Source organism: Populus euphratica, unplaced genomic scaffold (assembly GCF_000495115.2).
Source record: "Populus euphratica unplaced genomic scaffold, PopEup_1.0 scaffold691.1, whole genome shotgun sequence".
Lineage (NCBI taxonomy): Eukaryota > Viridiplantae > Streptophyta > Magnoliopsida > Malpighiales > Salicaceae > Populus > Populus euphratica.
The window spans coordinates 53,534-64,084 of NW_011500379.1; positions in this window are offsets into that span (position 1 = coordinate 53,534).

Below are 10,551 nucleotides of genomic sequence, written 5' to 3' on the forward strand. Positions count from 1 at the left end.
TGATTTCATATTAGTTTATACTTTTGAATATTTTCCATATTGTACTATTATATTAGCTAATGTTGGTCAATTTCATTGTACTAGGCAAATAATTATCTAATTTTCCAATAAAGGTTTTATGGACTGATAATGAGATTTAATAAATAGTGCGGTTTAGTAATATGACATACACATATCTAGTGATAGTTAAAAGTGACTAAAATTAGATAGCAATAAAAAAGATAAACTCATTTTTTCAAAAGGTGGAACTCAATTTATTCATGAGGCATATCAATATTTAATGTATATTTTAGAGGTTGGTTAGAGGAGTTAAAAACTCCCACCAATTATTAATTTTATTCATGTGATATTGATAATCATATCAATTTTATTTTGTACATAATTCCTGAAATTGCATTTAGCCAACATACCCTCATGGAATCAAGCATTAGCTATGGATTGACAAGTTTCTTTTTGTTACAACATGATGTGACTACCTTATTAATATCGCCAAAAGATGTCCACGAAACCATATTAAATATGTATTAGAGTGTAATGTTCCTACAATGACAACTGTATTTATGACTTAACATTTGTTGTAACTTAGCAAAGTTTTTTATCTAAAACATTTTTCAAGATGTCAAATTGATTGGATTCACAATGGCATATTTTTTTAATACAATTAAGTGCATGTTTAGTAATACGGTGCATGGTGATTTTGCAAAAGTGTTTTTCAATTAAAAAAGTATCAAAATGTTTTTTTTTTCAGATTTTTTAAATTTTTTACATGAGCATATCAAAACCATAAAAAAAACCTAACAAAGCATCAATTTTATGTCTTTTTAGGTGAAAAACATTTGGAAAAACGGGTTGAATTATGTTACCAAATAAAGCCTAACAAGTGAGAGTTATTATCTTTATATGTTAGAATCAAAATGTTATAGATATTCATTATTAATGTTTGTCTTTAGTAGCATTGAATATGAAAATTTACATCTTGAGGTGAACAAAATACTAAGGGCAAGAAAGTAACCAATCACTAACAAAAAAAAAAAAACTAAGATGTGAGGAGTTTTTATTATATATGTGTGTACTATGCAACCTTTCACAAATCACTATGGATTCAAGTAGTGTATTTTTTTTTTTTCATTTTGGAGCGTGAAATTTTTTATTTGCTTTGATTTGATTCTTTTATGGCCAAGTTTATTGCCAATTTCTTTTAACTGATTGAAGAAAGGCATGATTAAAAGTAAGATGATCAAAGTAAAAAGACAGAGAAATTAGGTGGCCTTTTCAAATTAGTGATAAAATTTAACTTTCATCCTACTTTCTAATTTAAAGATTTTTGATCCCTATAGTTTTTTAAAATTCAATTTTGGTGCAACATTTAATTTTTCTTATTTTTTAGTTATTTATTTGAAATAAAAGAGAAAACGTCATTGGATTTTGGTGATAGAAAGAGAAAATCTCAATCACGACACCAAAATAATCAATCTTGGTGTCAATGAGTTCTATTCACTGAGGAGTGTTCCACTAACGTATTATTTAACTTTCAAATTGCCTAAAAAAGCAGATCTGACCTTTAAAAGTTTTGGTTTTTGAGTTAAGTTTTTATTTTTGGATTGATTTTTGGGTTATCAAAGGTATAAATAGGTTTACCTAGATCTTTAGGGATTTCTAAGTGGTTTTAGGTTAAAAAATGAAGGAAAATGAATTTTTTAGTGTAAATTGCCTTTATCTTGATTGTCCAGTGACCCTTTATTGCTAGATTTTAGGGCTACAAATGACACATCATTTGTAGTGTTTTTTTTAATAATAAAAAATAAAAGAGGCCCGGTGCACAGGCTAAGCTTATTTTTTAGGTCCCTAACCATTTCAAACTTTTTTATTTGAATATCTTTTTTTTGTTATTTAACTTTTGAAAAAGGATTTTTGTGTTATTTAACTTAAAAAATTAAGCTCACTTTTTTTTTCAATCTCACCCCCTTGTCCTCTTTTCTTCACACACACACACACACACAGATATATATATATATATATATATATATTAATGAGAGTTTGTTTATCTGGATAGATTAATGGAAGTTAAATGATGAATACCTTGCTTTGTGGAATTTGCAAATTGTTTTTCTATTTTACGCTTTGATTACTAGGGACTAGTAATAAGCTGGTTGGGGGGTGTGATTAGTACTTAAAAGTGCATTTTTATCATGGTTTTATATCATCATTTTGCACTTGAAGTATCAATAACTCCTTAACCAAAGCATGTTTTATAATAATATATCTAATAATATAAGATACCTTTAATTTGTGGTAAATGTCTATTTTTAATGCAGGTCTATCACATAAATGAAAGGATTGATTGATGACTTGAAGAACTTAAATTGCATGGATAAAGAGATGGTCAAACTTAGAGAAGAGATGTCGGTGCAATCCAAACCGGAACACTGTTCGGTAAATGGGTCATATCTGGAGCTATATATCTCAGATTTAGGTCCAATTTATATGGATGGAAAGGTAAGACATAGGCCTACAACTTTCATATGGAGCCCAAGATCTAAAAAGGCCATTATCAAGTCCAAATTGTAGAAACAACAAAGAAGCCCGAATCTGTCTTCCAGCCCGAGCACTGTTCGGTATTTTGGCCATATCTGGAGTTCTAGAAGTCCAAATGAGCTGAATTTTTTACACAAGAAAGCTGAGACAATTGCCTACAACTTTCATGTTTGCACCTGGCTCCAGTTTTGACGTTATCAATGACGTTTTGGGCAGACAAGAGAAGATAAGGATTGTCACCAAGTCAAAAGTTGGCCACCCACTTATCAATTAGTCATCAAATCAATAGTTTCCAATTTTGGCCTATAAAAGGAGGCATTTGCCATGCATTTAGGCATCTTGGTTTCCAGATCAAGATCATTCTCTTCCTTTCTCTCTTTGTATTTTTTATGCTTTGTTTTCATTAATATTAAGTTTATGCCTTTCATTTCCTTTCCTTTACTTAGTTAACTTTTATGTTCTTATTTTGTTTATCTATTTTGCTTTCTTTCATTATGTCTAGCTAAGTTAGTTATGTCAAGGTGAAAAGGTTACACTAATGGTGTGAGAATAAGTATAATGTAAACTTAATATGGACTTTAATGTTTGATACTAACATGTTTTGTATTTGTTATCTTGTTCACTCTTTAATACTTTGCTTGTTAAATGATTAATCTTGATTTATGTTGTATAACACTTGGTACAACAAATGCTTGGCACTTTCATAGCCCATAATGTATGGTATAACCGACACCTGAGCTATGAAAGGAACTTGATTTGTTGTTAACATAAGTTATAATCATGGATGCTTGACGAGATTTACAAGTATTAGCATTAATTGAATAAGATGACTAATGTAATCATGTTAACAATATATAATTTGATTGGAACCTCCTTTGTGTGTGGTTTCCAATTGAATAATAATAGTTTATATTATACTTGTTTGACATACCATTAGTGGATCCTCTAACCTTGACATTTGTTATTATCATCGTTTAAGTCTTAACATTATGTTCTATTTTTCAAGATTTTAAGATGAATAAGTTTCAAGGTATGGGATTCAAAATGGATGTATAACCATGGATGTTAATAATCTTGGTTAACAATAAATGAAGACTTCATATGAAATGGTTTATCATTTATGCAAGAAGCTATCAAGGAGACCACTTTTCCCGTATCCATTCACAAAGCAAAAAGTCTTTGTAGTCTCTTGATTAATAGTTCAAACCTTTCACTTGGAGCTCCATTACTTGATGTATTTAAGTAGTTGACATGTATCAAGTCATTAAATTTATCAAGGTCTTTAATAAAAAAAAATACTAAATGAGGTAGGGAAATTGATACATTTAAGACACCTTAATTTAGAACATTGTTTATTTTTGTTGTCCCTGCAATAAATGATGTGTAATTTATGCAATATGCAATCTCTAGATTTTTTTCTCCATAAACTTGAGTGCAAAATCATGATTTTGATCTAGTTTTTTGCATGAGTCAAGTATGATTTTATTGATTTTTGAGTTTGTAGTTCAATTTTTCACATTAGATACATATATACGATTTTACGAGTCAACTCATGATTTTGACAAAAAAAATGATTTGATATAAAAAAGAGACAAAGGAACCTAATTGTCATGTAATTAAATGGGTGAATAACCTAAATTGTTGGTTCAACAGGTTAACACAGGTTTACTAAGGGACTTTTTTTTTAATATTTTTAACAATTTCATCTTTCACCATTAGTTTGATTGAAAATTAAACTTTACAGTTTTTTTTTATTTTTTTTTTATGGAGTTATCATGGTTTCATGAGCTATTTCACGAGTTTAGCTGATTTACCCAAATTAATTCAAAATGATTAAGAAAAATTCTTGGAAAACATATTAGCAATTCCTAAAAATATTCTTTGTATTTGAAAAAATAATAATCTGAACCACAACATAATGTGAGTCAATGGTGTAGTGTTGATTTTAAAATAACTATTTTTTTTTAAAATTGAATTTATATAGTTTCACTAATCTATTTATTATTATATTTAGGATAACAACCAATTCTTTTTATTATCTTTCTTTATTATAAATGTTTTTTTGGTCTATCTCCTTAATTTCTATCAACAAGATAACATGAAAGATTAGGAATTAAAACCTCTTGATTACTTTAATTGAATTTTTCTTATTTATGTCATGAAATGTAGGAGTTGACGAGACATTTGTTTAGGACTTGTAAAGAAGGAAGAATATATTTCTATATGGCGAAAACCTTTAAACAACAACTATTATCTTAATCTTGATAGTGGAGCAAAATTTTCTTTATATGATTTTAATGATGATCCAAACAAAGTTTGGTTAGCCTCACTTCACCCCTTTAAGTTGTCTTTGGTTAAGTGATATTATAATTGTCAATAACATTTTGTTTAATTATTTAATTCCAAACATGTTTTTTGGAATGAAATTCATAAGAACCTATACTAGTTAAAACAAGGAACATATTTTAGACAACTTGGCGTTGGCTATAATAATGTAGAGAGATTCAATACTCCATCTATTTTTTTCCTTCCTTTTTTACAATCTTATTTAGCCAATGGTTTAATGAAGAGGTTATACATGACTTTAAATAACTTATATATGTTCTTATCTACTAGAGTTCAACACGTGATAATTATAGTTTATCTCTGTAAAGTAAAATATTATGGATTCTTTATCATTATTATTTCATCAATATGTGCATAATTTTGTAAGATATTTATATCTTACATAGGTATATTAGTTTAAGGCCATGCATAATTGTGAATAGTTATACGGCTAATGTTGCTACATGACCTATGTCTTTATTACTCATCAGATTGACTCAAGAGCATAAAATTGGACGCAACCTTATTTAAAAAAAAAAAACTCTTTAAGGTAAAGTCTAAATATTGAAATAAGATAACAAAAAGTTATAAATGAACTTTAAAAGATTGATATGAGAGTAGGATTTAGAGGTATCTTTTTCATGCCATCTTGCACGCTTTTATGTATCAATAAGGTATTATACTTGATTCTTTGATTTTTATTGTTCATTTTAACTGTATAAGATTTTTAGAGAAATCCATGATATTGTGTAATTTGTATGTTATTTTTGTAATGGCAAGTTTATAGAAGTATTATATAATCCGAGGTTAATTATTGGGCTATTAATGTTGTTCTTGTTAGTGAGTTCAATATATTTTATGTGATTTATGATTAAGGACTTATTAGAGTAGTGTAACAAACTTATAAAGTTGAAAGGAATTGGAATTCAAATTTGGTAATATTAGTGCTAAACTAGAATGGTTGAGTTTAATCATGAGTCTTATTGAATAAAAAATTTAATTATAAGAGTAAAATAAAAAAGAAAGAAAAGTTTAATGGACTAATTTGAAGTAGTTTGGACCTTTGAAGATTGAAAATTAATAATGAGTTATTCTATAAAGAAAAAGTTCTTTTTAACCAATATTTTTTTTAAAAAAATGAAATTCAAACTCATATTTTGAACTAACCTAATTTGATAATTTGAATTTAAGTGGACCAAAATCAAGATATAATTGGTTTGGATATTGAAATGTTATCATCTCGATAATTAAAGATCAACTATTATTTTTGAACTCGTTGACATGTGTCAATCACTAATGCATTGATTAAATTCAGTTGTCCATCTTATTCCTTTCCCCAAGTTGGAGCTTAGCCATATATTCCAAACTTTATTACCTTCAAAGACCTTTTTTTTTTTGTCTAAATAAAACTCTTATTCATTCTTTTCCTCTTCATTGTCAAAGTTTCTAGTATCATTACCCCTATCAAAGTGAGGGTAAAGATTCGTGAGCCATTGTTCTTCTACCAAAACATCTTTTTTTTTTACATTCCCAATGAACCAACACTTTTTATTTGACTGTTCATCTAATAAAAATCTCCCTCTGATATAGAATTGTTGCAGGTTATGGTTTGCACTTCCCCTTTCATTGAAAATGAAGTAGTCTTGAATCTAGGTATTCTTCTTTTCCAATTATCTTTTAAATAATGAGACACGAAAAGTGAGATGCATTCTGTTCTCTTCTAGAAAATCCAGAAAGTAAGTTATCTTTTTAACCTTGGCTTTGATTTGAAAAGGCCTGCAATATTTATATGCTTATTTTTTATTTTTATTTTTGTTACACGGTTATTTAATGGTACAACTAGAGTCTAAGACATACCCAATATTTTTTTTTATAGTTCTATTTTCTTTTATTTTTATTAGCATGTGCCTTCTATATATCTTGAAGCTTAAGTAGATTTTTTTATATTCTATGATATTACTAATCTATCCTTAATGTGTGCCTTAATCACTAAAGTTTTAGTAATTCATAATATATAATTAATTAGATTAAGTGAAGTATAACCATATACCACCTCGAATGGGGTTGTCTTTAAGGATATGTTGTAGTTAGTATTGTACCACCATTATGTTATGGCCAACCACTTAAACCACTTTTTAGGATTGTCCTCTACAAAGCAATGAAGATACATTTCTAGGGTTTTGTTAGTATCTTTGATTTGTCCATTGCTTTAAAGCTGATAAACACTAGATATACATAATTGGACTCCTTGAACTTTGAATAATTCCTTCTAATTTCACTAGTGAAAATAGAATCCTTATCAATGACAACGTTTTATGGCATTCCATGTAATCTGATAACATTATGAATGAAAGTAAGGGCCATATTTGATATTGTGTATGGATATATTGGTGTCATGAAGTGGTTCTATTTAAAAAGTTTATCCACGACTACTAAGATTATTGTGTAACAATTAGACAAAGGTAGTCCCTTGATAAAATCTATAGGAATGGAAGTCCAAGTCTTTATTGTATTGGTAAGGGTTGTGATAACCTAGAGGTTTTGTGTTTTCTACCTTAGCTTGTTAGTAAATCTCATATTATTTAATGTAATCTTTAACTTTCAACTTCATTCCCACCTAATAAAAATTTCTCTTTGCTCACCTCAAGATAACCTGAATGGCTCGCTACCAGGTTGTTATAAAGGTATTGCGTAATAGTTAATTTGAGAAAATGTATTTTGTTTATATAAACTCTACCCTTATATAACAATATTCCATTTTGTTTTTAAAATTTAATGGGATCTAATGTTTCATTTTGTAGAATATAAATTATACCTCAAAATTAGAATAATAGCTAGTTTTAAGGTTATATATATCTAATTAACTAAGAGTGTTGTAATAACCTAGATTTCTCAATTCACCTCTCTTTATTGTTTTCTAGATAGACATTCATTATTAAGTTTTCCTTCTCAACCCTGTATTCTATCACAAAGTCATACCTAATTAACTTAGTAATCCATTTTTGTTAGGTTAAGGTTTATTTTTTTATTTTAATAGGTATTTATAGCTTTGTTTGTATGTTTTAATCTTAAAGGATATACATGGGGTCTCCATTTATGAACTACCATAACTAAGGATAATAACTCCTTCATATGAGTGAACAATGTCAATTCTTTTTCTTTTAACCCTTTACTAAGATAAGTTAAGGGTCTTTTTTGTATTAAAATTGCCTTTATCCCTATTCTTAAAACATCACACTATGTTATAAATGATTTTGTGAAATCAAGTAAAACCAAGACAAGTGGGTTGGTCACAATAATCTTTAATGCTTCAAAGGCCTAGCCTAATCAATCTTTCTATCCCAAATAAATTCCTATTTTATAAGAAATTTAGTTAATGAACTTGTAGTTGTTCTATATCCCTTGATGAATCTTCTAGAGTACCTAGTTATACCTAGAAACTCGTTTAAGGATTTTATGCTATTAAGCCTGGACCATTTAATCATGGCCTCAACTTTTTAAGGGTCTATTTTAACTCCTTCTCCATACACATTGTAACCCAAATACGTAATTTCTTTACAAGCAAATATGCACTTGGAAAATATAACATAAAGTCTATATTAGGCCAAAATCCTTAAAACCTTTCTAAGGTGTTCTAAATGTTCCCTTTTCAATGGTGTTGTTTCTTAAAATATTATGGGAAAAAACCCTATACAAACTTCATTTGAAAATATTTAAATACCTCATTCATCAAATCTTGAAAAGTGAAAAGGGTATTGGTTAACCTAAATAGCATGATTAGGAACTCATAATGGCCTTCATGAGTTCTAAAGGTTGTTTTAGGAACATCTTTTGATATCATTATGATTTGATAATACCTAACCATAAGTCTAGTTTATAAAAGTATTATGAATCATATATTTCATTTAGCAACCTTTCTACCACAAGAATTGGAAATTTATCCTTCATTATTTTCTTGTTAAGAGCCATATAGTTTACACACATCTTTATAAGCCATCTGATCTCCTAACCAACAATATTGGAGAGAAAAAATGACTTTAACTTAGTTAGATTGTGCCTAACTCCAATAATTCTTTTATAATTTTTTTATCTTATTTTTTTTATAATAAGGATACCTATATATATATATATATTGATAAGTGGTATCCTTTTCTTAGTCATAATAAGATGATCATGGCTCCTGGTTAGTGGCAACCCTTTTGGTTTTTTAAAAACAGTTTTGAATTCATCTAGTACATATTATACCAGTTTTGGCACTAAAGTGTTGTGTTTGACCTCTATTTTTAAGGTCCAAATTTACAATATTAATCTATTAGTGTTTTTCTTCAACTCTCATAAAAATAACATTTAGCCCAGGATCAATATTTGACTCCTGGGTTTTGAAGCCATTCAACAAAATTGTAAGCTTATTATATTTAAACCCCATAGTCAGCTTTGAAAAATCTCACAGAATAAGCTTTAAATCTTTAAGCTATTAAGCACATAAGACCACGTTGCATCCCCTTAGATGATTTACTAAGGTGAAAGTTTTGAATTGGACTCTCAGAACCACAAACTTAAAATTTAAAAAATCACTCTCATTATTAATTCTAATCTCATTGATAATTCTTACCATAATTGATTAGTGCCTCATTAGAACTATTTCCATCTTCTTATCTATTTTAAGGTGAATGAAATTATAAGTGCTTTATGTGTCAATTTAAGCATTATAAAAATTTTATTAATAATGACTTTAACTCACATTGTTTATGAATTCTCTTTAAATCTTTCTAGATTGAATGTTAAAAGGACTCCCCATCATAGCATACAGGGATATCTCTGCTTCTTCATTAGTCATCATAGGTTTTTCTAAATCAGTCAAATCTCAAATTATCATTGATCCATCTTGATCTATTTTTTCAATTAAAAATAATTTTGGTTCTGCATAACTATGGCTTGGATTCCATTTAGCATTGTATTTAAAACATAAACTCTTATCTCTCTTTATTTTTCATTTGAACTGGTGTCACTTTTTATATTTGTAAGTTAGATTTTGGGTCTACCCTATACAAAATAGATAAAAAGCCTTTTTCCTTTGAAATCTGCTAGTATTGAGCCTCTAACTCTTGTGAATTACTATAATATTTCTTTCTACATTCTAGCCAATCTATAAGGTGTTACCAAATTATGAGAATTCATCATTCTTACCCAATCATGATCTCTTCCTTTAATTCTCCTAAGAAACAACTTAAACAATGTGAATTTGATAAGCCTCTAACTTTTTTCAAGATTAGTTCAAACTAAATAGATTGCTCGAATTGAATCTATATTGCCTTTACCAAATACTCTCAGTTTATAATAACTCTAATTTTTTTTTAATCTCTTAAAACAATGTAATAGCACACCCTTTCATTTTAAAAGGATGTTTAGGAGTGTGATAGCAATTGTTTTTCAAAGTGTTTTTTGTTTAGAAATGCATTAAAATAATATATTTTTTTATTTATTAAAAATTATTTTTTAGATTAACACATCAAAATGATCTAAAAACATTAAAAAATAATTTAAGCAAAAATAATTTTAAAGTTTTTAGAAACTTCATTTGAAATGCAATTTCAAATGGCCCTTAAAATTATCCATGAACATCCTATGTTACAGGGGAGTGTTGTGATAATTAAAAAATTAGGTTACCTTATATACTTAGCTAATTAGGTC